General features: G+C 36.7%; 1 pseudogene; it reads right to left on the bottom strand.

Annotated features, from left to right (window-relative positions):
• The window catches only part of LOC124899571, a 51,829-nt pseudogene that overhangs the window by 4,761 nt on the left and 24,499 nt on the right, over positions 1-22,569 (bottom strand).

Genomic DNA, 22,569 nt, shown 5'->3' with positions numbered 1-22,569 from the left:
CTAAGTTGGGGTCCAATCTGTGACCCCAGTTGGAAGGGTGTTAGCACTTTGCCAAGGAATACTAACAATGGCTGTGAGTTAACCCTCTCTGGAAGGAAGTCTTTTGTCAACCATCACTAGCAGGAAAAATTATATGCGATATATCAACCCTTATCTGGAAGGAAGATATCTTAACCTACGCTGACTACGTAGTTCTGTAACACAGGGATTGCTACTAAAGGTCAAGCCCTCTCTGCTAGAAATACCTCCATCCCTAGGTTCTCTCGGTGCTGAATCCTACTCTCAACTGAATGGACCCAGAACTGATTTTTAAACCGTACTGGTCTTGACTGAACTGACACTGATCATGTTGACTGACTGAACTGGACTGATTTCACTGAGTTCTGCTAATTGACTAAGTTTACTGAGTTTTGTTAATAGATTGAATTCTACTACTCGTGACATTGCAGAAGCTATTCAGCAGCTACTGGAATTCTAGGTAAACAACTAGATTGTCGGGTATTGAATAACCCCAGGACTCGATAGCATCAATAATAATGAGATATGACAATTCTTGAAAATATAACGATAATCAAATGTCCACAATACATTCACTAAGGCATTTTGACAAATGTTTGGACTTGTTCCTGAATGGAAAAACATGCTAACACATCATGATCTCACTATTCCAATCACATGGACATTCCATCAAACACTTACAAGGGATAGATTTGATATGGAAGTAATTTTTAAACATGCAGTCCAAGCATGAATTCATCATTAAGATCACCAATGGATCACAATGCACAATTTATTCACTTAGGCATTTTGTCAAACACCTAGGAGGCATAATCTTGTACTTGAGCATGAATAATATGTTGATGCATCATGACTATAACAATCAATTCACAATTCAAGAGTTTCAACATGGGGATTACAACAACTACATACATGGTGTCTTATATTCATGACAACTACAATTAAATCTTGGATTGAAACCCATACAAAACATCAACATGAAAACAACTCAATTGGAACATATAATTCATGAAACTATTAACTTGAGATTTTGAAAAGGGTTCTTGAACTCCAAGAGTGGAAGGAAACCCTTGGATTAACACTTAACATACCTTGCTTGTTAATTTTGTGGAGATTGGGGTGAGTTATTGAGGCTTGATTCTTGAACTTGATGAAGCTGGGGCTTGTTCTTGAGAGGATTTTGTGAAAAGGTTGATCAATTATGATATTTAAGGCTTTAATCCCGTGTTATGGGCCTATTGGGTGAAGGGAAAATGACCCATTTGCCCTTAAAGACGCGGAGCATAACTGCAGGAAAATATATGGTCTGGACTAGCTAGGGTGCCACGGGCTCTGGAGCGCCACCCTAGGAGAGGCGCCACAGGCTCTGGAGCACCGCTTTGGGCCGAGCACCGCGGGCTTATCACCTCAAGCCACTATTTTTGAATTCCAAACAAGCCCTTACGCTTGTCCAAAAATTTCAAAACTCACTTGGGATGTACTATTGACTTCCTCGACCATGAAACAACTTAAAAACTAGCTCACTGAGGTTGAAAAAGTCATAAATAAATTCCTCAAAGTTCAAGGGCTTTAGAAAAGACTAAGTCTGAACACTTAGTTGAAATTTCTAAGTCTTGGACCCTTTTCATGCTTTAAGGGACTGGGTTAAGCTTAGAATTTTATGGGGTCTTACAATATCTCCCTCTTGGCATCATTCATCCTCGAATGAGACTGACTAAGCTGAGAATACTGATATATTGAGCTTACCCACTAAACATGCATGTCTGATGCATGGAATACATGACTGAAGCTACCCTTAAGCTAAGTTTTCATATTGAACATGCATATCTGATGCATGAGTACATGACTGAACTGATTCATGAATGCATGACTGAATATGCAACGATAAGGAATACCAAGTTTATAACTATAACTGAACATGAAACTGAGTAAATCTAATAAGGACTATTACCTCAAGCTGAGTCTGAGTTTACGGAGAAGAGGTGAGGATACTTGATTCGCATATCTTCTTCATCTTTCCAAGTGCTTCGTCAACGTATTGATTCCACCAAAGAACTTTGACTGAGGGAACTTTTTGGTTCCCCAGTTTGCGAATCTGATGATCAAAGATTTGGACTGGAATCTCTCCAAAAGAGAAATCATTCTAAATTTCTACGCCCTCTAAGGGAACTATGACTGCTAGGTCTCTAATAGATTTCTTTAGCAAGGAGACGTAGAATACTGGATGCACTAAATCTAGGTATGAAGGGAACTTAAGCTCGAAAGCTATCATTCCAAAATGACCGAGAATTCTATAAGACCGATATATCGAGGACTGAACTTTTCCCTTCTTGTCGAACCTCTTCATTCCCTTCATGGGAGAGATTTTTAAGAATACAAAATCACCGATCTCAAACTCAAGATCATTTACTAAACACGTATGAAAGCTAATATGAGAACATAATTGAGCCTTAAACGTGATACATGAACTGAATATCATGAACTGAACTGAGCCCCTGAATACATGGCTTATGGCTGAGATTGGAACTTGACGGTCCACTTTGAGTACCTAATACTCTAAACTAGATTCATTATGTGAAAAAAAAATGAAAGATTTAGGTCATGAAAGCTCGAGGGATTATAATGCATCTTCCCCTTGGGATAATACGTCCCCTAAAAGATACTGACTTGGCTGAGCTACTAAGGAAAGATTGGGATGATGTATAAGGCACCTACAAACATGAACTGAATCATGACTGAATATTTGGGATCTAAAACTGAGGCATGATACATGAACTGGGCAGAACTCACAACTACCTGGTTGCTCCATCTTGGAATAGTTACATTTATGAGACTTCGGATAGTATGACTAGATGGAAAGATGGAAAACCATACGAACTTGTCCGCTTGACTGCTAAACTGAATTGTTGGCCTTACGAACTAAATCATACTGAAAACTTATACTAAACTGGAGTATTTCTTGACACTCTTTCCATAAAGTTCTACTGACTTTAGGGAGCAAGGAAATCTGGCGTGGGCTGAATAAAACATCTAATAGGAAATCACTCCCTGGCTAGAATTCTATAATATGAGGTAAGGCCTATGAAACTCATCTAAGATAGAGTGACTAAGCCTTAAGAACTGCAACTACAAATTTTCAAGCTTAGACATATTTCTCGAATACTCTCTCAACTATACTATACTCTCCACCTTAGTACGATGCTTCACCTGAGACTATTGAAAATATTTACATGGGCATTGAGCGCGAATGCATAAACATACTAACTTAATTGATTAAATGGATGATAGCTAAATACTGGTCGTGTAAGATTGAACTGTACTTAGTCTGGACCAAAATTATAGAGTATTATGCATATAAGGTAAGGACTGACTGAGCAATATAAGATACTGAGCATGAATACGTGCAAGCTGTATTATTGGAGAATGCTGGACCAAGAGTATAACATGATTCTGAAATACTGATAACTGAATAACTGATAATTGTATGCCATGGTCAATTAAACCTAAGATTGAACTGAGTTTTGAACTGAATGCTGAACTGAGTTTTGAACTGAATGGTGAACTGAGACTATAAATGAGTTCTAATAACTACGTGATGAAGACTGACATAAATTAAGTATCTAAATAGACACTCACATTTCTCAACTTCTCATCTCATGAAAAATTCTGATTTCCCTTAAACAACTAAATACAACCTCCTACTAGCCACTTACCACGCGAAATGCATTTATCCACTTACACACCACCATGCCATTCAAGCCTATCTTCATAACTACAGCCTCGTGTAAAATAAGCATACAACAACCTTTTCTTAACATAAAATATTTATTCTCTCCCATCTAATCAAGTGCTCATTACTACATCATTCCATAAGGAGAGTTTCACTAAAAGGTTAAAACATGAGGTCCTGAAGCATGAATGGACACTATACCAAACTTGACACTTAACTGAGGCCTAAGGAATAGAATATCAACATAATGGATTTATCAAGAAATTTAAACTGAGGATATACATGACATAATCTAAATTTAGCTGATTGTTAGAAGTGTAGCATGAGTCATGGGAATTGAGCATACTATAAAGCATAAGCTGACATGAGTACATGAGTCATAAGCTGCATGACCTGAGTCTTTAGTTTTTGTATTCATGGAACACGATTCGTAACACTGAGTGAACTGGAGCTCTTAAACTAGGGACTGTAAGCGTACATGATTTTTGCTAACTTGTACGAATATGAGCTATGATCATAGAGCTAACATGTAAGACATGAATAAATATCATGATAACTGAAACTGACGTACAATTATGAGATGATCTTCATGATCATTCTTTCTATGGGAATAGACAAGAATGTCATCAATGAAGACTATAACGAACATGCCCAAGTACTGCTTAAACATGCAATTCATTAAGTCCATGAAAGCTGCTGGGTTATTAGTGAGACCAAAGGACATGACTAGAATTTGAAGTAACCATATCGAGTTCTGAAAGCTGTTTTTGGAATGTCATATTCTCTGACTTTGAGCTGATGATAGCCTGATCTGAGGTCTATCTTAGAAAAGTAACTGGCACCCTGAAGCTGGTCAAATAAGTCATTAAATCTAGGAAACGAATACTTGTTCTTGACCGCGAATTATTTAACCGACAATAGTCTATACACATTCTGAGAGAACCGTCTTTCTTATGCACGAATAGAATTGGTACACCCTAAGGAGACATACTGGATCTGATGAATCCCTTATATAGGATATCCTTCAACTATTTTTTTAATTCTTTAAGTTCTGCTAGGGCCATTTTGTATGGCTGAATAAAGGTAGGCGTGTATCTTGAAGAAGGTCTATTCCAAAGTTAATTTCCCTTTTGGGAGGGACTCCAGGAAGATCATCAGGGAACACATCTGAGAATTCATTTACTACTGAAACTAACTCAAGCCTAGGAGTGTCAAAACTATAATCCTTAACTCAAAAAAGATGATAAATACACCCCTTAGATATCATTTTTCTCACCCTAAGGTAGAAAACACGCTGACCCCTAAGTGTTGAAGTACTCCACTCAAGGACAGGTTTATTCAAAAATTGAAAATGGACAATTCTATTTCTGTAATCAACTGAAGTAAAGCATGAATGAAGCCAATCCATGTCGAGAATGACATCAAAATCTATCATCTTTAATTCTACTAAGTCTGCTGAAGTGGCTTTCTGAGATACCAAAACTGGACAGTTCCTATATACCCGTCGGGCTATGATGGATTTACCCACTGGTGTATAGATTGAGAAGGGATCTACTAGAATTTTGGGACTGACTCTAAAGTCAACAACTATATAAAGAGTTACAAAGGACAAAGAAGATACTGGATCTAGCAAAGCATAAATATGTAACTGATAAACTTATAACGTACCACTGACCACATAAGAAGAACTTTTTTGATCCTGTCGGGACTAAAGTGTATAGAGTCTATTTGGGCGTTGCCCACTGGTGGCACTGGAAGTGGCACCCTACTGATTCGGGTGATCGGATTGAGATGAGAGATAGATATGCTGACTCTACGAACCTGACTGAGGATAATCTCTGATTCTATGGCCTTGATTGCCATATCCATAACATAAACTACTACTAACCCTATGCATACCCTGATAGTTTCTACCATATTTTTGCATAGGAGGATTTGTTCAACCACTCTTCGACCTTGGAATTATTGCCCTCTTATTCTTTGTCCTTCTCTTCCTACCTCTCTTCTCCTCACTTATGGAGTTTGAGTCATAAGCCTAGATAGGATTGTAGCAAGCTGATTGTTCTGGGCTACTAATGAATAAGCTAAGGTAGTGAAAGCAGTCCTGAGTTTGAAGTGAGACACATGCTCATTCAGGGGATCGGCTTGAACGGGCGGAGGTGCTGGTTGGTTTCCAGTTCTTTTTTCGTTAATTTTTTTGGGAGACATATTCTATAAATAGAAGGAAGAAAAGGATTAGACTGAGAGTTTAAATTAAGCTCATGCTCACTCGCATGACATGAATACTGAAAGAAGGAAAACTTATCCTAAATGCCTTATAGCCTCTTGTCCATATGTGTGGCGCGCAACACACCCATACATAAACTCTCTAAACGCGACTTTCAGACTTTCTAGGACTCTATTAAACCTTAGTCTCTAATACTAAGTTTGTAATGCCCCGAGTCTGCACCTCAAATGCCACACGATGCTCATAATCTCGAAGGATAATAAGCTAACCCATGATTGGTACCTACTGTAATCACTAAAAAATAATACTATATAATGTGGAAATTAGGCAAAAATTACCATATGGTTCAAAACTGAAATCAAATGCTGAATAATGAAAAATTAATACTGTAAACTAAACATCTGTCTGAAATACTCTATCCTGAAAGCCTCTAACTATTTGAATATGGAGCTGATGGAACAAGCCCCCAACTAACTCTGACTACTGAATAAGTTGAATGCTGAAATACTGAAATAGCAACTCTATCCTCAAACTATGAGGACTCATTATTAACTCTACTGCTGATAATTTAGGCTGCTAAGTACGATCAGGAGCCCGTGTGTTTGAACCTATGATATAAGACATCATAGCACAAAACAAAGGTATGTGTCAGTACTTTAAATATACTGGTATGGTAGGTGAGGTAAGGATGAATGCATGGGTTTAAATGTATGAACAATAACTAATGGAATAGCATGAACATTACTGAATGAGAGTACATATATATCTAAAATTACTATAATTATTGATTATGCAATACTATGCACATAACTACGTATACTGTAACTAAGATTTCATTAACACTGGATAATAAGTTCTGAAATCTAAATGACTAATATCTGAGTTTACTGATACTGTATTACTATTAATTGAGTGACTATTTTTGAAAATCCTGATTTTGTAGAACTAAATTAATTTATATACTGAGCTAGATGATTGTATCTGCCAGTCCTGATTCTAAAAATAAACTGAGGTTTTATACTGAGTTTGAAACTGAAACTGTGGAAGTGTTCATCTAACCAACATACCCCGATTATAAACTGAGTTGGGGTCCAACCTGTGACCCCAGTTGGAAGGGTGTTAGCACCTTGCCAAGGGATACTAATAATGGCTGTGAGTTAACCTTCTTTGGCAGAAAGTTTTTTTATCAACCCTCGCTGGCAGGAAAACTCGTACGAGAGATATCAACCCTTATCTGGAAGGAAGATATCTCAACCTTTATTGGCTACGTAGTTCTATAAAACAGGGATTGCTACTAAGGGTCAAACCCTCTTTGTTAGGAATGCCTCCATCCCTAGATTTTCTCGGCCTAACTGAATGGACCTTGAACTAATTTCTAAACTGTACTGGGCTTGACTGAACTGACACTGATTGTGTTGATTGACTAAATTGGAATGAGTTCACTGAGTTCTGCTAACTGACTGAGTTTACTGAGTTTTGTTAACTGATTAAATTCTACTACTCGTGACATTACTAAAACTATTCTTCAGCTACTAAAATTCTAGTTATACAACTAGATTGTCGGGTATTGAATACCCCCAGGAATCTATAACATCAATAATAATGAGACATGGAGATTCTTGAAAATATAATGATAATCAAATGTCCACAATACATTCACTAAGGCATTTTGACAAATGGTTGGACTTTTTCCTGAATGGAAAAACATGCTAACACATCATGATCTCACTATTCCAATCATATGGACATTCCACTAAATGCTTACAAGGCATAGATTTGACATGGAAGTAATTTTTAAACATGTAGTCCTAGCATGAATTCATTGTTAAGATAACCAATGGATCAAAATGCATAATTTATTCACTTAGACATTTTGTCAAACACCTAGTAGGCATAATCTTGTACTTGAGTATGAATAATATGTTGATGCATCATGACTATAACCATCAATTCACAATTCAAGGGTTTCAACGTGGGGATTACAACAATTACATACATGGTGTCTTATATTCATGACAGCTACAGTTAAATCGTGGATTGAAACCCATACAAAACATGAACATAAAAACAACCCAATTGGTATATGTAATTCATGAAACTATTAACTTGCATTTTTAAAAAGGGTTCTTGAACTCCAAGGGTGGAAGGAAACCCTTGGATGAACACTTAACATACCTTGCTTATTAATTTCGTGGATATTGGGGTGAGTTCTTGAGGCTTGGTTCTTAAACTTGATGAAGCTAGGGCTTGTTCTTGAGAGGATTTTGTGAAAGGGATGAGCTATTATGCTATTTGGGGATTTAATCTAGTGTTATGGACCTATTAAGCGAAGGAAAAATGATCCATTTGCCCTTAAATACACATAACATAATTGCAGGAAAATACATGAGTCGAACTAGCTAGGGCGCCACAAGCTTTGGAGCGCCGCTCTAAGCGAGGCACCGTGGGCGCTGGAGCACCGCTTTGGGTAGGGTGCCACAGGTTTATCGCCTCGAGTCACTATTTTTGAATTCCAAACACGCCCTTACGCTTGTCCAAAATTCCAAAACTCACCCAGGATGTATTATTGACATTTTCAATCACGAATCAACTTAAACACTAGCTCCCTGTGGTTGGTAAGGTCATAAATAAATTTCTCAATGTTCGAGGGCTTTAGAAAAGACTAAGTCCTAACACTTAGCTGAAATTTCTAAGTCTGGGACCCTTCTCACGCTCTAATGGACTGAGTTAAGCTTAGAATTTTGTGGGGTCTTATATGTAGTGTCCTACCTGGCAAGTTATAAATAACTTACTACTTCTTGCAACTAACTAACTACTATACCATTGGACAATCCAACAGACTTAAGCAATAAAATAATAACCATAGTCTGTTATCGGGTGCTTACACTTCATCCATATGGTTGGTAATCTTTAACACTCCACCTCAAGCTGAACAGTGCAAAATGTTTAGTACACCAAACTTGATAGGAATATAAAAATGTTGCTCATGACTTAAGATCTTGGTCAATATATCTGCCACTTGATGCTGTGTAGGCACACAGACTTTCTTGACTAATCCATCCTTGATCTTGTCCCTACTTAAATGACAATCAATATCTATGTGTTTGGTTCTTTCATGGAATACAAGATTAGCTGCCAATTGAATAGTTGATTTGCTATTACTCAATACTGTGATAGGCTTATGAATAAGGACTCCTAGTTCTGAGAATAATCCTTCCAACCAAGTTATCTCTTCCATTTCTGAAGCCATGCTTCTATATTCAGCCTCAGCTGATCTACTAGAAACTGTGTGTTGCTTCTTAGATTTCCATGATACTAGTGAGCCTACAAACTGTATCATATACCCAGTGATAGATCTTCTAGTGTTAGGGCATGCAGCCCAATCAGAATTACACCAGCAGGTTAGATCTATATTTCCCTGTGTCTTCATCCAAATACCTTGCCCTACTAACCCTTTCAGATATCTAACAACCCTGTATGCAGCCTTTAAGTGAGATCTCTTAGGTTGTTACATAAATTGACTCAAAGTCTGGACTGCATAGCAAATATCAGGTCTTGTGATTGTAACATATATAAGTTTTCCAATCAGTCTCTGATAAACAGATGCATCTCTTAGAACCATATCATTAGTTATTATAGCCGCTTCATCAACCTCCATATAAGTCAGTTTAATATTGGATTCTAATGGTGTGGGTGTAGGTTTTGCACCTGCAAGGACAATCTCTGAAATAAACTCAAGAAAGTACTTCCTTGGATTCATAATAATCCCCTACTTTGATCTTAACATTTCAATACCTAAGAAATATTTAAACTCACCTAAGTTTTTCAGCTTAAACTGTTGATGTAGTGTTGACATAGCTTCTTTGATCATAATCTCATTATCACCAGTTATAAGCAAATCATCCATATAGACTAGAATGAGCAGCATTTCTCTTGCTTCTTTTAAGGTGAATACAGAATAGTCATATGTGCTTTGAGTGAAACTAGCCTTCAACAAGGATGAAGCGAGTTTGATATTCCATTGCCTTGATACTTGTTTAAGCCTATATAATAATTTCAGTAACCTGCAAACCTTATGTTGTCCTTCCTGTTGAAAACCTTCAGGTAGTTACATGTATACTTTCTTATCTAGGTCACCTTGCAAGAAAGCATTATAAGAATCTATTTGGTAAAAACACCATCCCATCGACACTGCTAGAGCAACAACACACCTAACAGTTACCATTTCGGCAACAAGTGAAAAAGTATCATGATAGTCCAACCCCTTCCGTTAGCTATAGACATTGGCTACTAGTCTAGCCTTGAATCTTAATGCCCCGAGTCTGTACTCTGGATGCTACACGGTGCTCATAATCCTGAGGGACAACAAGCTAACCCATGACTGGTACTTGCTGTAATAACTGAATAATAATACTGTAACTATGTAGAAATTAGGTGAAACGCTTACCATAAGGTTCAAAACTATAAAGAAATACTAAGTACTGAATACTGATACATCTATCTAAAATACTCTAGTCTGATAAACCTCTACTGTTTGAATAAGAGATTGATGGGATAAGCCCCCAACTAACCCCAACTACTAAAAACTGATAAACTGAGATACTGAAGTAATAATTATGTCCTCGAACTATGAGGACTCACCAATAGTCTGTTGTTGATAGATTGGGCTGGTAAGTATGATCGGGAGCCCGTGCATTTAAACCTATGATATAAGACATCATAGCATAAAAGAAAGGTATGCATTAGTACTTGGAATGTACTGGTATGCTAAGTGAGATAGGCTGAGATGCATGGGTTCATATGCATGAACAATACTGACTGAATAACATTAGCATAATTGAATGAGAGTACATGCATGAATACGTAAACCGTAACTGAGGTCGTGATAACACTGGATACTGAGTTTAGAATTTTTGATTTACTGATATCTGAGTTTACTGATATTATATAACTGATAGCTGAATGACTGTATCTGACAGTCCTGATCTTGTAGAACTATTCTGTGTTCTATACTGAATGAAGTAACTGTATCTGACAGTCTTGGTTCTATAAAATTGAACAGAGTTCTATTCTGAAGACTAAAATTAAGACTGTAGGAGGTAATTATCTAACCAATATACCCCTTTCTGAATAGATTGGGGTCAAACCAGTAACCCCAGTTGGAAGGGTGTGAGTACCAGGCCATGGGTAAGGATAACTGTGAGTTAACCCTCTCTGACAGGAAGCTCTTTTATCAACCCTCGCTGGCAGGAAAACTCGTATGAGATATATCAACCCTAGTTTAGCAGGAAGATACCTCAACGTATGCTGGCTACGTAGTTTTATAACACAGGGATTACTACTAAGGGTCAAACCCTCTGCTGGCAGGAATGCTCCTATTCCTGGGTTCGCTCGGTGCTGAATCCTACCCTCAACTGAATAGACACTGAAGTGATTCCTAGTTCATACTAGGCTTGACTGAACTGTTACTAATTATACTATCTAACTAAACTGAACTGAGTTCACTGATTTCCGTTGACTGATGGAATACTATTGAATTCTTTTAATTGACTGAATTTATTGAGGTTTAAATTAAGTACTAAACTGGAATAGAATGATACTGAGTTTTTCCTGAGTTCTATAACTGACTGATAGTACTACTGATTATGACATGACTGAGATTATTCTATAACTGACACTGGCTCTAGGTAAACAACTAAATTCTCGAGTATTAAATACCCCCAGGACTCGATAGCATAAAAAGTAAAGCATCACACGACCTTTCATAGCATAGAAATGCACACTTGTTCATAATGAACCTATAGATGCATTTTATCAAAAACTTGAATGGAATGAACTAGTATACATGCTAACATGATATAATCTCACTATTTAATTCACATGAACAACTCGTCAAACACTTGGAAGGTACTGTATATGCACATAGTACTAATCAACATATGAGCATCACAATTTCAAGGCTTTAACATGAATTCACATGATACTACATACATAATAATTGTTTTTACATAAATCTTGCACTTAATCATGGAGTAAAAACTCAATCAGCATTATAATCATGAATACACTTGAATCCAAATCATGGAAATCATGAAATTAATTTACTTAAAGTTCAAAAGAGTTTTTTGGACTCCAAGGGTGGAAGGGACCCTTGAATGAACACTTGACATCCCTTGAATGAACAGTTGACATACCTTAAAGCTTGAATTCTAAAAGATTGATGGATTTCCTTGGAACTTGGATTCTTGAATGTGATGAACTATGGTTTGTTCTTGAAAAATGCTAGAGATAATGAGTAAATTTTGCCTTTTGGATGACTTAATTACATGTTTTGAGGGCTGATTTAAGATGGCAAAAGACCCATTTACCCCTCCGAATGTAGGTTTTAATTATTGAAAACTGGACTAGTGATGTATAAAACAACGACTGCATCATTGGCATCGACACGATGGCCAATGCACCACGTCGAGTCTGCATTGGCTCACTAGAATTTGCACTGGGAGATGGGAAAAAATACTCATCAACGCGATAGGCGATGCAGCGCGTCGAGATCGTATCGATCCACTGGTTTGGACTTCAAAACGTGCCTCTAACGAAGTCCGAAAAATCTAAAACTTTTCTGAGAACACCTATTGACATTCCTGATCTTGAATTAACCTAAAAATTAATATTTAAAGGTCAAAAGGGTCGTGAAAAAGGATTGCCAACTTACGAAGGCTAAAATAACTCTAAGTATGAACACTTAGCTGAATTTTTCTAAGTCTGGGACCCCTTATTAGCTTTTACAAGACTGAATCAAGCTTAGAATTTTGCGGGTCTTACAATATCTCCCCCTTAGGAACATTGGTCCTCAAATGAGACTGACTAAGCTGGGAATACTGATAGACTGAATTTACATACTGGATATGCCCAATGCAATATGATTTCATAACTGAAACTACTGATATGCTGGAATTTCATACTGAAGATGCATATCTGATGCATGAGTACATAACTGAACATGATTCATGAATGCATGACTGGGATTGCTAATAATCTGAGTCTCTTCTACTAAACATGCATATCTGATGCATGAATATACACATAAATGTATGACTGGATATGCAATGGTAACTGATACCAAGTTTATAAAGAAAATATGAGCATGAAATTGAGTAAGTTTAAAGAGAATTGTTACCTTGGGTTGAGACTGAGTTTGCGGAGAAGAGGTGAGGATACTTGGTTCACATATCTTCTTCTGCTTCCCAAGTAGCTTCCTCAATGGACTAGTTCCGCCAAAGAACTTTGACTAGAGGGACTTCATTATTCCTCAGTCTACGAATCTGATAATCAAGGATTTTGACTGGAATCTTCTTATAAGAGAGGCTATTTTGAACGACTATACTCCCTACAGGGACTACAACTGCTGGTCACCTATGCTTTTCTTTAGCAAGGAGACATGGAACACTGGATGGACTGAAGCTAATTCTAAAGGTAACTCAAGCTCATAAGCTACCTTTCTAAAACGGCTGAGAATTCAGTAAGGACCGCCATATCTAGGACTGATCTTCCCCTCCTTGCCAAACCTTTTCACTTCTTTCATAGGAGAGATTTTTAAACAAAAATAATCACCATTCTCGAACTCGAGATCCTTTCTCCGCACATCTATGTAGGATTTTTATTGGCTCTGAGCTGTCTTAAGCCTTTCCCTGATCAACTAAACATTCTCTAAGGTGCCCTACCACTATGTCCTTTCCCACTTTAAACCAAACAATGAGAGACCTATATGTCCTCCTATAGTGCGACTTAAATGGAGTCATCTGAATGCTGGAATGATAGCTGTTGTTATATGCAAACTCAATCAAAGGCAAGTGGTCATCCCAACTACATTTAAAGTCTATCGCACACGTTTGCAATATATCCTCTAAATTCTGAATGGTTTTTTCTACTTGACCATATGTCTGAGGGTGAAAGGTTGTATTGAGGTGGACTTTGGTACCAAGACCTTTTTGTAATGCCATTTAGAAATAAGAAGGGAACTATGTACCTCTATCTGAGATAATGGACAATGGAACTCCGTGTAATCTGACAACCTCTCTGACATAGATCTTGGCATAGTCCTCAGCTGAATAAGAGGTATGAACTGGTAGGAAATGATCTAATTTGGTCATCATGTCTATAATGACCCAAACTGAATCATGTTGACGATGAGTACGAGGCAAACCCATTACAAAATCCATGTTCACTTCTTCCCACTTCCAAGTGGGAACACTTAGCTATAAACTCTGCAATGTCTCTCTTCATCCCACTTAACCAATAGATCTCCCACAAATCATGGTATATCTTAGTGGCCCCTGGATGAATAGAGTAACGCGCACCATGCGCTTATGTAAGAATCTACTATCTCAGGTCATCTACACCTGGAACACATAGCCAACCCTGACAACGCAATACACTATATCTCTCTTGGGAGAAAACCTCTATCTTCTGATCTCTAATCGATTCTTTTAACTAAACTAGGCTAGGATCCCTATTCTGCTTTTCCTTTACCTCAAAAACCAGAGATGATTCTGAACTACTCTGCACCCATTTACTACCTTCAGTTAAATTTACTAAGCAGATACCTAGTCAGGCAAGCTGATGAACTTCCTAATCTAACTTTTTCTTACCATTTTCCACATGAGTAACACTACCCATAGACATCCTACTAAGAGCATCAACCATTACATTGGCTTTACCTGTATGATACATGATGCTCATGTCGTAGTCCTTCAATAACTCCAACCACCTTATCTTATAGAGGTTTAGGTCTTTCTGAGAGAACACTTACTGTAGGCTCTTATGGTCTGTGAACACATCTATATGCACACCATACAAATAGTGCCTCCAAATCTTTAAGGCAATACTACTGCTGCTAACTCAAGATCATGAGTAGGATAGTTCTTTTTATGGGGTTTGAGCTGTCGAGAGGCGTAGCCTATGACCTTACATTATTTCACCAAAACACACCCCAAACCAAATCTAGAAGTATCAAAATACACAATAAAGCCATCTAAACCATCTGGTAGAGTCAAAACTGGGGCTGTAGTGAGTCGAGTCTTCAACTCCTGAAAACTCTTCTCGCAAGAATCTGACCACTGGAATTTGACCTTCTTCTGAGTCAATATGGACATAGGGGATGCAATAGATGAAAATCCCTCAACAAACCATTAGTAATAGCCAACCAAACCTAAGAAAATCTAGATATCTAATGGAGAGTGAGTCTGGGCCAATTTCTCACTGCTTTGGTCTTTTGGGGATCAACTCTAATGCCATTACCAAAAATGATATGGCTAAGAAAAGCTACTGACCTTAGCTAAAATTCACACTTATTGAATTTGGCGAATAGATGATGGTTTTCGAGAGTCTGTAATACTATTCTGAGATGGTCTGCATAAGCATGCTCACTGCGGGAGTAGACAAGGATGTCATCTATGAAGACTACGACGAACATGTCTAAGTACTGCTTGAACACACGGTTCATCAAGTCTATGCAAGTTGCTGGGGCATTGGTAAGACCAAATGACAAGACTAATAATTCAAAGTGACCATACCTAGTTCTAAAAGCTATTTTTGAAATATCACATTCTTTGACTCTAAGCTGATGATAGCCTGATCTGAGGTCTATCTTAGAGAAGTAACTGGTACCCTAAAGTTGGTCAAACAAGACATCAATTCTGGGAAGTGGATACTTTTTCTTGACATTGACTTTATTTAGCTGACGGTAGTCTATACACATTCTGAGAGAACCGTCTTTCTTATGCATAAATAGAACTGGTGCACCCCATGGGGACACACTGGGTCTGATGAATCCCTTATCTAGGAGATCTTTCAATTGTTGTTTTAATTCTTTGAGTTCTTCTGGAGCCATTCTATATAGAAGAATAGATATGGGCTGAGTGTCTGGAAAATGGTCTAATTCGAAGTCAATTTCCCTTTCGGTAGGAACTCTGGGAAGATCTTTGGGAAATACATTTGAGAATTCACATGCTATTGATACAGACTCAAGAGTAGGGGCTTTTGATCTAGAGTCCTAAACTCAAATAAAATGGTAGACATATCCCTTAAATATCATTTTACTTGCCCTAAGGTAGGAAATAAGCTGACCGCTAAGTGCTGAAGTACTACCCCTCCACTCTAGGATGGGCTCATTTAGAAACTGAAACTAGACAATTCTATTTTTGCAGTCGACTGAGGCATAGTAGGAATGAATCCAATCCATGTCGAGAATGATATCAAAATTGTTTGACTAAGTCTGCTGAAGTGACTTTTTAAGATATGGTAACCTGACAGTTCCTGTATACCCGCTGGGCTATGATAGATTTACCCACTAGGGTAGAGAATGAGAAAGGCTCTACTAGAATTTCAAGATTGACTCTGAAGTCGACAACTATATATAGAGTTACAAAGGATAAAGAAGCTCCTGGATCTAGCAAAGCATAAATATGTAAATGATAAACTTGTGGTGTACCAGTGACCACATCAGGAGAAATTTCCTGATCCTGTTGGGACTGAAAGACATAGAGTTTATTTAGACGTTGCCTACTGGTGGCACTGGAAGCGACACCCTGCTGATTTGGGCGACCAGACTGAGATGAGGGATAGTTATGCTGACTCTGAGAACCCACCTGAGGACACTGTCTAACTCTGTGGCCTGGCTTGCTACATCTGAAACATACTTCACAGCCAGCTCTGCAGATACCCTGATAGTTTCTGCCACACTTCTGGCAGAGAGGATTTGTTCTGGCACTTCTAACACTACCCTAGAGTTTAAGGCTTGATGCTCTATCTGTATTGCCGTCTCTAAATTTTAGCATAGGAGCACTGACTGAGGAAGAATCTGGAACTAAAGATTTTGTGCAGAACTGAGAATGATTACCCCCTCTAACTTAGGCTGGGTGAAGTTAAAACTACCTGTTCTAGCTTTCTTGTTTTCGCTCTCCTTCTCTTCATTCTTAGCCTTCTCTATCTGCTAAGCATGGACCATAAGCCTGGATATGTCCATATCCTTAATCAACATTGTAGCCCTACACTCTTTGACCACACTATTAGACATGCCAGACACAAACTTACTCATCTTAGATCAAATATATGCTACCATATGAAGAGCGTATCTGGATAATTGAGTAAACTTGAGAGAATAATCTTGTACCATCATGTTTCCCTGCTTTAGATTTATAAATTCCAAAACCTTCACTTCTCTCAACTCAAGCGGGAAGAACCTATCCAGAAAATCAATAGCAAACTCCTCCCATTCTATGGGCTGTGGCCCTCTATACTTTCCACTGTTTGAACCATGAGTGAGGCACTTTCTATAAATAATATGCATCTAGTTCAACACTCTAACTAGCTTTCAGCCCAATAATATCTGTAACCTTCTACACCTGATCAAGAAATTCCCGTGGGTCCTCATCTGACTTTGATCCAATAAAACATGAAGGGTTTATTCGGGTGAAGTCCCAAATCCTGGATGCAGCAATATTATCCACTTGGTTGGCTAGAATGGTAGTTGGGCATTCATTTTGGGCTATAACGGAATGAGCTAGGGTAGTGAAAGCAACTTTGAATTCAGTGTAGGAGACATGTTCATCCAGGGGATCTGGATGGATGGGCTAAGGTGCTAACTGATTTTCAGTTCTTCTTTCATTAGTATTTTGGGAGACATGTTCTATAAGTGAAAAGGAGTGAATAGACTAGACTTAGATTTTAACTAGAGCGTGTGCTCACTCGCACGACCTAAATACTGAAAGAAGGGAAACTTTTCCTAAAACATTTTATAGGCTCCTGTCCATAAGTGTGGCGCGCTACACACCCATGTACAAGACTCTACTAGATGTGGCTTTTAGAATTTCTAGGACTCTATTAAACCTGGCTCTGATACCAAGTTTGTAATGCCCTGAGTCTGTACCCTAGATGCTACACGGAGCTTATAATCCCGAGGGACCACAAGCTAACCCATGACTTATACTTGTTGCAATAACTGAATAATAATACAGTACTTATACAAAAATTAGGCAGAAATCTTGCCATAAGATTCCAAAATTGTAAGCAAATAATGAGTACTGAATGCTGATACATCTATCTAAAATACTCTAGTCTGATAGGCCTCCATTATCTGAATAAGGGATTGATGGGACAAGAACCCAACTTACCCCGACAACTAAAAACTGATAAATTGAGATACTGAAGTAATAATTATGTCCTCAAACTATAAGGACTCAACACTAGTCTGCTGAGGATGGATTGGGCTGTTAAGTATGATTAGGAGCCCGTGCGTCTGAACCTACGATATAAGACATCATAGCACAAAAGAAAGGTATGCGTCAGTACTTTGAATGTACTAGTATGCTAAGTGAGGTAGGATAAGATGCATGGGTTCATATGCATGAATAATACTGACTGAATAACATGAGTATAACTGAATGAAAGTACATGTATGAATACGTAAATTGTAACTGAGGTCGTGATAACATTGGATACTGAGTTTAGAATTTTTGATTTACTGATATCTGAGTTTACTGATACTGTATTACTGATAGCTGAATGATTGTATCTGACAGTCCTGATCCTGTGGAACTATTTTGAGTTTCATAATGAACTGAGTGACTATATCTGATTGTCCTGATTCTGTAAAACTAAACTAAGTTCTATACTGAAGACTGAAATAGAGACTGTGGAAGGTAATCATCTAACTGACATGCCCATTTCTGAATAGATTAGGGTGTAATCTGTAATCTCAGTTGGAAGGGTGTCAATACCGTGCCACGGGAAAAGATAACTGTGAGTTAATCCTCTCTGATAGGAAGCTCTTTCATCAACCCTTGCTGGCAGGAAAACTCGTATGAGATGTAACATCTCTAGTTTGGTAGAAATATACCTCAACCTACGATGGCTACGTAGTTCTATAATGCAAGGATTGCTACAAAGGGTCAAACCCTTTGCTGGTAGGAATGCCCCTATCCACAGGTTCTCTCGGTGCTGAATCTTACTCCCAACTGAATAAACACTAAACTAAGATGCATAGCTTGGATCAGGTCCTCTATTTACCTGCATAGAAATAAGATCTGATTTCACAGTGATTACAACCACATTAGTCAAATATTGCATCTCATCCCCTATAATCATGGTATATGCCTGATTTAGTATAGGTGTAATTCCCTTTAGTAGGATCTGCCTTCTAGTTGAGTCATATGAGTTATTAAGTCCACTTTGAAATTGAATCAACCTTAACTTATACATATGATCTACATATTCCTTTGATTTTGGGCAAGTATATGATGGAGTGGAAATCATAGCATCATACTCATTCCATAAATTTTTTAGCTTTGTGAAGTAAGTTGCCATAGAATCTGTTCCTTGGGACAAAGTACTGATCTCTCTATGCAGTTGATACAATCTCATTCGATTAGCCTTGTCAAATCTCTCCTTTAAATCCTCCCATACCTCAAATGCACTAGTTGTATATATAATTCTAGTTAATAACTCTGCACTAACAGAGCTCATCAGCCATAAAAGTACAATTGCATTACAGGTTTCCCATTGCTCATGCAATTCTTCTCAATAATTTCTCTTGCTACAAGCTCCAATTACAAAGCCAAATTTTTATTTTCCTAACAATACTGTTCTCATTGAATGACTCCAAAAACCATAATTCTTTGAACAAGTTAACTTGACTAGGATTAAAGTTGCAACAGATACTTCTGAAGGTTTAATATACAGTGGATTACTAGAATCTATTTAGGTGCTATTTTAACTAACAATCTTCTGAATTTCACACTGATCTATAGCTTAATTTTATCAATTAACACAACTGATCTAGGTAATTAAGAAACAACTAAAAAAGAACTGTAATTGAGCAGAGATATCTAACCAATAAAGCTTTTCTCAGCTCTGACTTGCTATGCAATCAGAAACTCAGAGATCTAAACTCTACTGAAGTTGTATCTCAATCAGCATTGTAGTTACAATAACCGTGGGCTCTGATACCATGATAAAATTTTTTACATAACGTGTATACTCACACTACTTCATAGCTGGAATAATTCACAAGAGGAATAAGAAGAAGATCAAAGTGTTTATTGATGTGATAATGAGAATTAAAAGTTACAGTTACTCCTTAGCTGACTTAGAGTCTATTTATAGAGTTTGTACAAAGTATCTAGAAACATCTAGAAGTTTCTCAACTTGTAGTGTCCTAGTTGGCAAGTTGGTATAACTAACTAACTACTTGCAACTAACTAACTACTGCACTATTGGACAATGCAATAGACTTAAGCAATAAAACAACAACCATAGTCTGTTATCGGCTGCTTCCACTTCATCCATATGCACTGGTAATCTTTAATAAACATATCTTACATTAATCAATAAATAAATAAGACAAGGAACAATCTAATGCGAGGAGCTGGGAAATATTCGTAGTTCAGTTGATTGACTACTTGAAATTTTACTTTATTGGTGAGGATTTGATTCTCTGCCAAGCAATCTCTTTCCCTCACCCTCAGTTTTGTATGGAAAAAAAGGTGAGAGCTCTAAACTTAAATAACTTTCAACAAAAAGTTAAAATAATTAGAAATAAAAATATATGGAAAGCAATTATTTTAGAAAGATCACAACTTTTATGTTGTCATTGGTGATTGGGAATTGAAGTTGGTCATTCTCTTTAATTCTTAGGAAAACATTGTAATGTGTACTTATGTTTTTTCTCTCCTTCACATTTGGTAAAAGTCAATTCAATATTTAAGGAAGGTTGTTTGTTGTCATTATCAAAATAATCAGTTGTCAAGATTTTGGTAGTTGAATATTTCTTCTTTCATGTAAAAATATTGAAAATTACATCTTCTATTAGCATCACAGACAACATCAACAAATCCATTCTCATCTCTATAAATAGGGACTTTTTTCTCATTCATAACATATCATTTTTCCATAGTTTTCTTTCATTTTCTTGTATTTCTTCTTCCTTTTTCTGTTAGCGTCTTTAGTTAGAGAGTGGGTGTTGGGAAACACGTGTGTGAGCTCTTCTTTTGGAGTGATCTTGTAAGATTGTTCTTTTGGGATATTTTGGTTAACTAGTTAAGTGTACCTTGTTTGCACGTACATATCACGTTAACTATAATCTTTGAATATAAAAAGAACAAATTATTGTGGTTTTGGTATATATTTTTAAAAACTACAATAATAAGTGTTCATTAATCGATGAGATGATTATTTTTCTTCTTATAATATGATGAGTATTGGATGGTATTCGATTGTAAATCTAGTTTTTAACGTTGAATAGAAAAGTCTTGTAAAAAGAATATTATTAGGTTTGAATTTTTAATTTGAGAAAATATTTCTCCTTCTTACCATAATATTTTAGAACTCCTTAAATATTAATTCTCCTAATATTTATTACCACATATTTTTTCTTACCAAATAATTTAGGACTCTTCAATTTTTAAAATATATTACTCCCTTACGAAAATATTTTAGGACTTCTTAATTTTAAATATTATAAAAATAAATAATAATTAAAGAAAATAAGTGAAAAGAAAATTTTATCTAATACAGAGTCTTTTTATGAAGGAAAAAAAGTTCAAATCACTCTTCTAGGGGTCTTCACACTTTTAATATATTATAGATTAGGTAGCTACTTTAATTTTTATACTTTCTCTATTGTACTCTTGTTGATATAGTGAAATTGCTCCTCTCTGCTTGTGGATGTAGGTCACATTGGTCGAACCACGTTAAATTTGTGTATTTTTTATTTTATTTAATTACAGTTATTATTTTTGTTACTGTCATTATAACATAGTTTGGCTAAGTTCCGCAATAATTGAGTTCTCGATCCTAACAAATTGATATCAAAGTCGGATCTAACAAGATTATTTTAAGTAGCCAAAATGACTGTAATAAAGACTTATGTTGAAAAATTCAATCAAAGTGCAAACTTTGGGATGTGGTAATTAAAGATGAAAGTTATCCTAATTTAGGATTACCCAGATATGACACTTGAAGGAAAGGAGAAAAAAACAGAAAGCGTGACGAATTTAGAGTTTGCCATCATAGACAAAAAGATAAAATCAGCTATCATTCTAAATCTCTCAAATGAGATTTTACGTAAAGTATCTACAGAAATCACAATGAAAGGTGTGTGGGAAAAACTAAAAGCTTGTATATAAAGAGGACAGTGGAAAATAGATTTACCTAAAACAAAAAATTTACACATGTCGTATGGTTGAAGGTACTTCTATACTCTCACATCTTGATGCATTTGATTCTTCTCATATGTATTTGAGTAATATGGATGCTGAATTTAATGATGAAGATCAAGTCGTCTTATTACTTATTTTTTTATCCCAATTATTTAAGCTTATTAGAGATACTATGCTTTATGAAAACGATAATATCTTTTATAGAGAAATTAAATCTATCTTAAAATTAAAGAAACAGATAGACTGAGATACTACTGAAAAAAGTAGCACACCCCATGGGGAAGGATTATTTGTAAGAGGATCTAATAAGAAAGAATAAAATAGTGAGAGGTCTAAATCAAGGTCAAAATCTAGATACAGAAATGTAGTGTGCAAATATT

The sequence above is a fragment of the Capsicum annuum genome, chromosome 6 (assembly GCF_002878395.1).
Source record: "Capsicum annuum cultivar UCD-10X-F1 chromosome 6, UCD10Xv1.1, whole genome shotgun sequence".
In the NCBI taxonomy this organism is placed as follows: domain Eukaryota; kingdom Viridiplantae; phylum Streptophyta; class Magnoliopsida; order Solanales; family Solanaceae; genus Capsicum; species Capsicum annuum.
The sequence above is the reverse complement of the archived record's forward strand: the minus strand, read 5'-3'. Positions and strand labels throughout refer to the sequence as shown.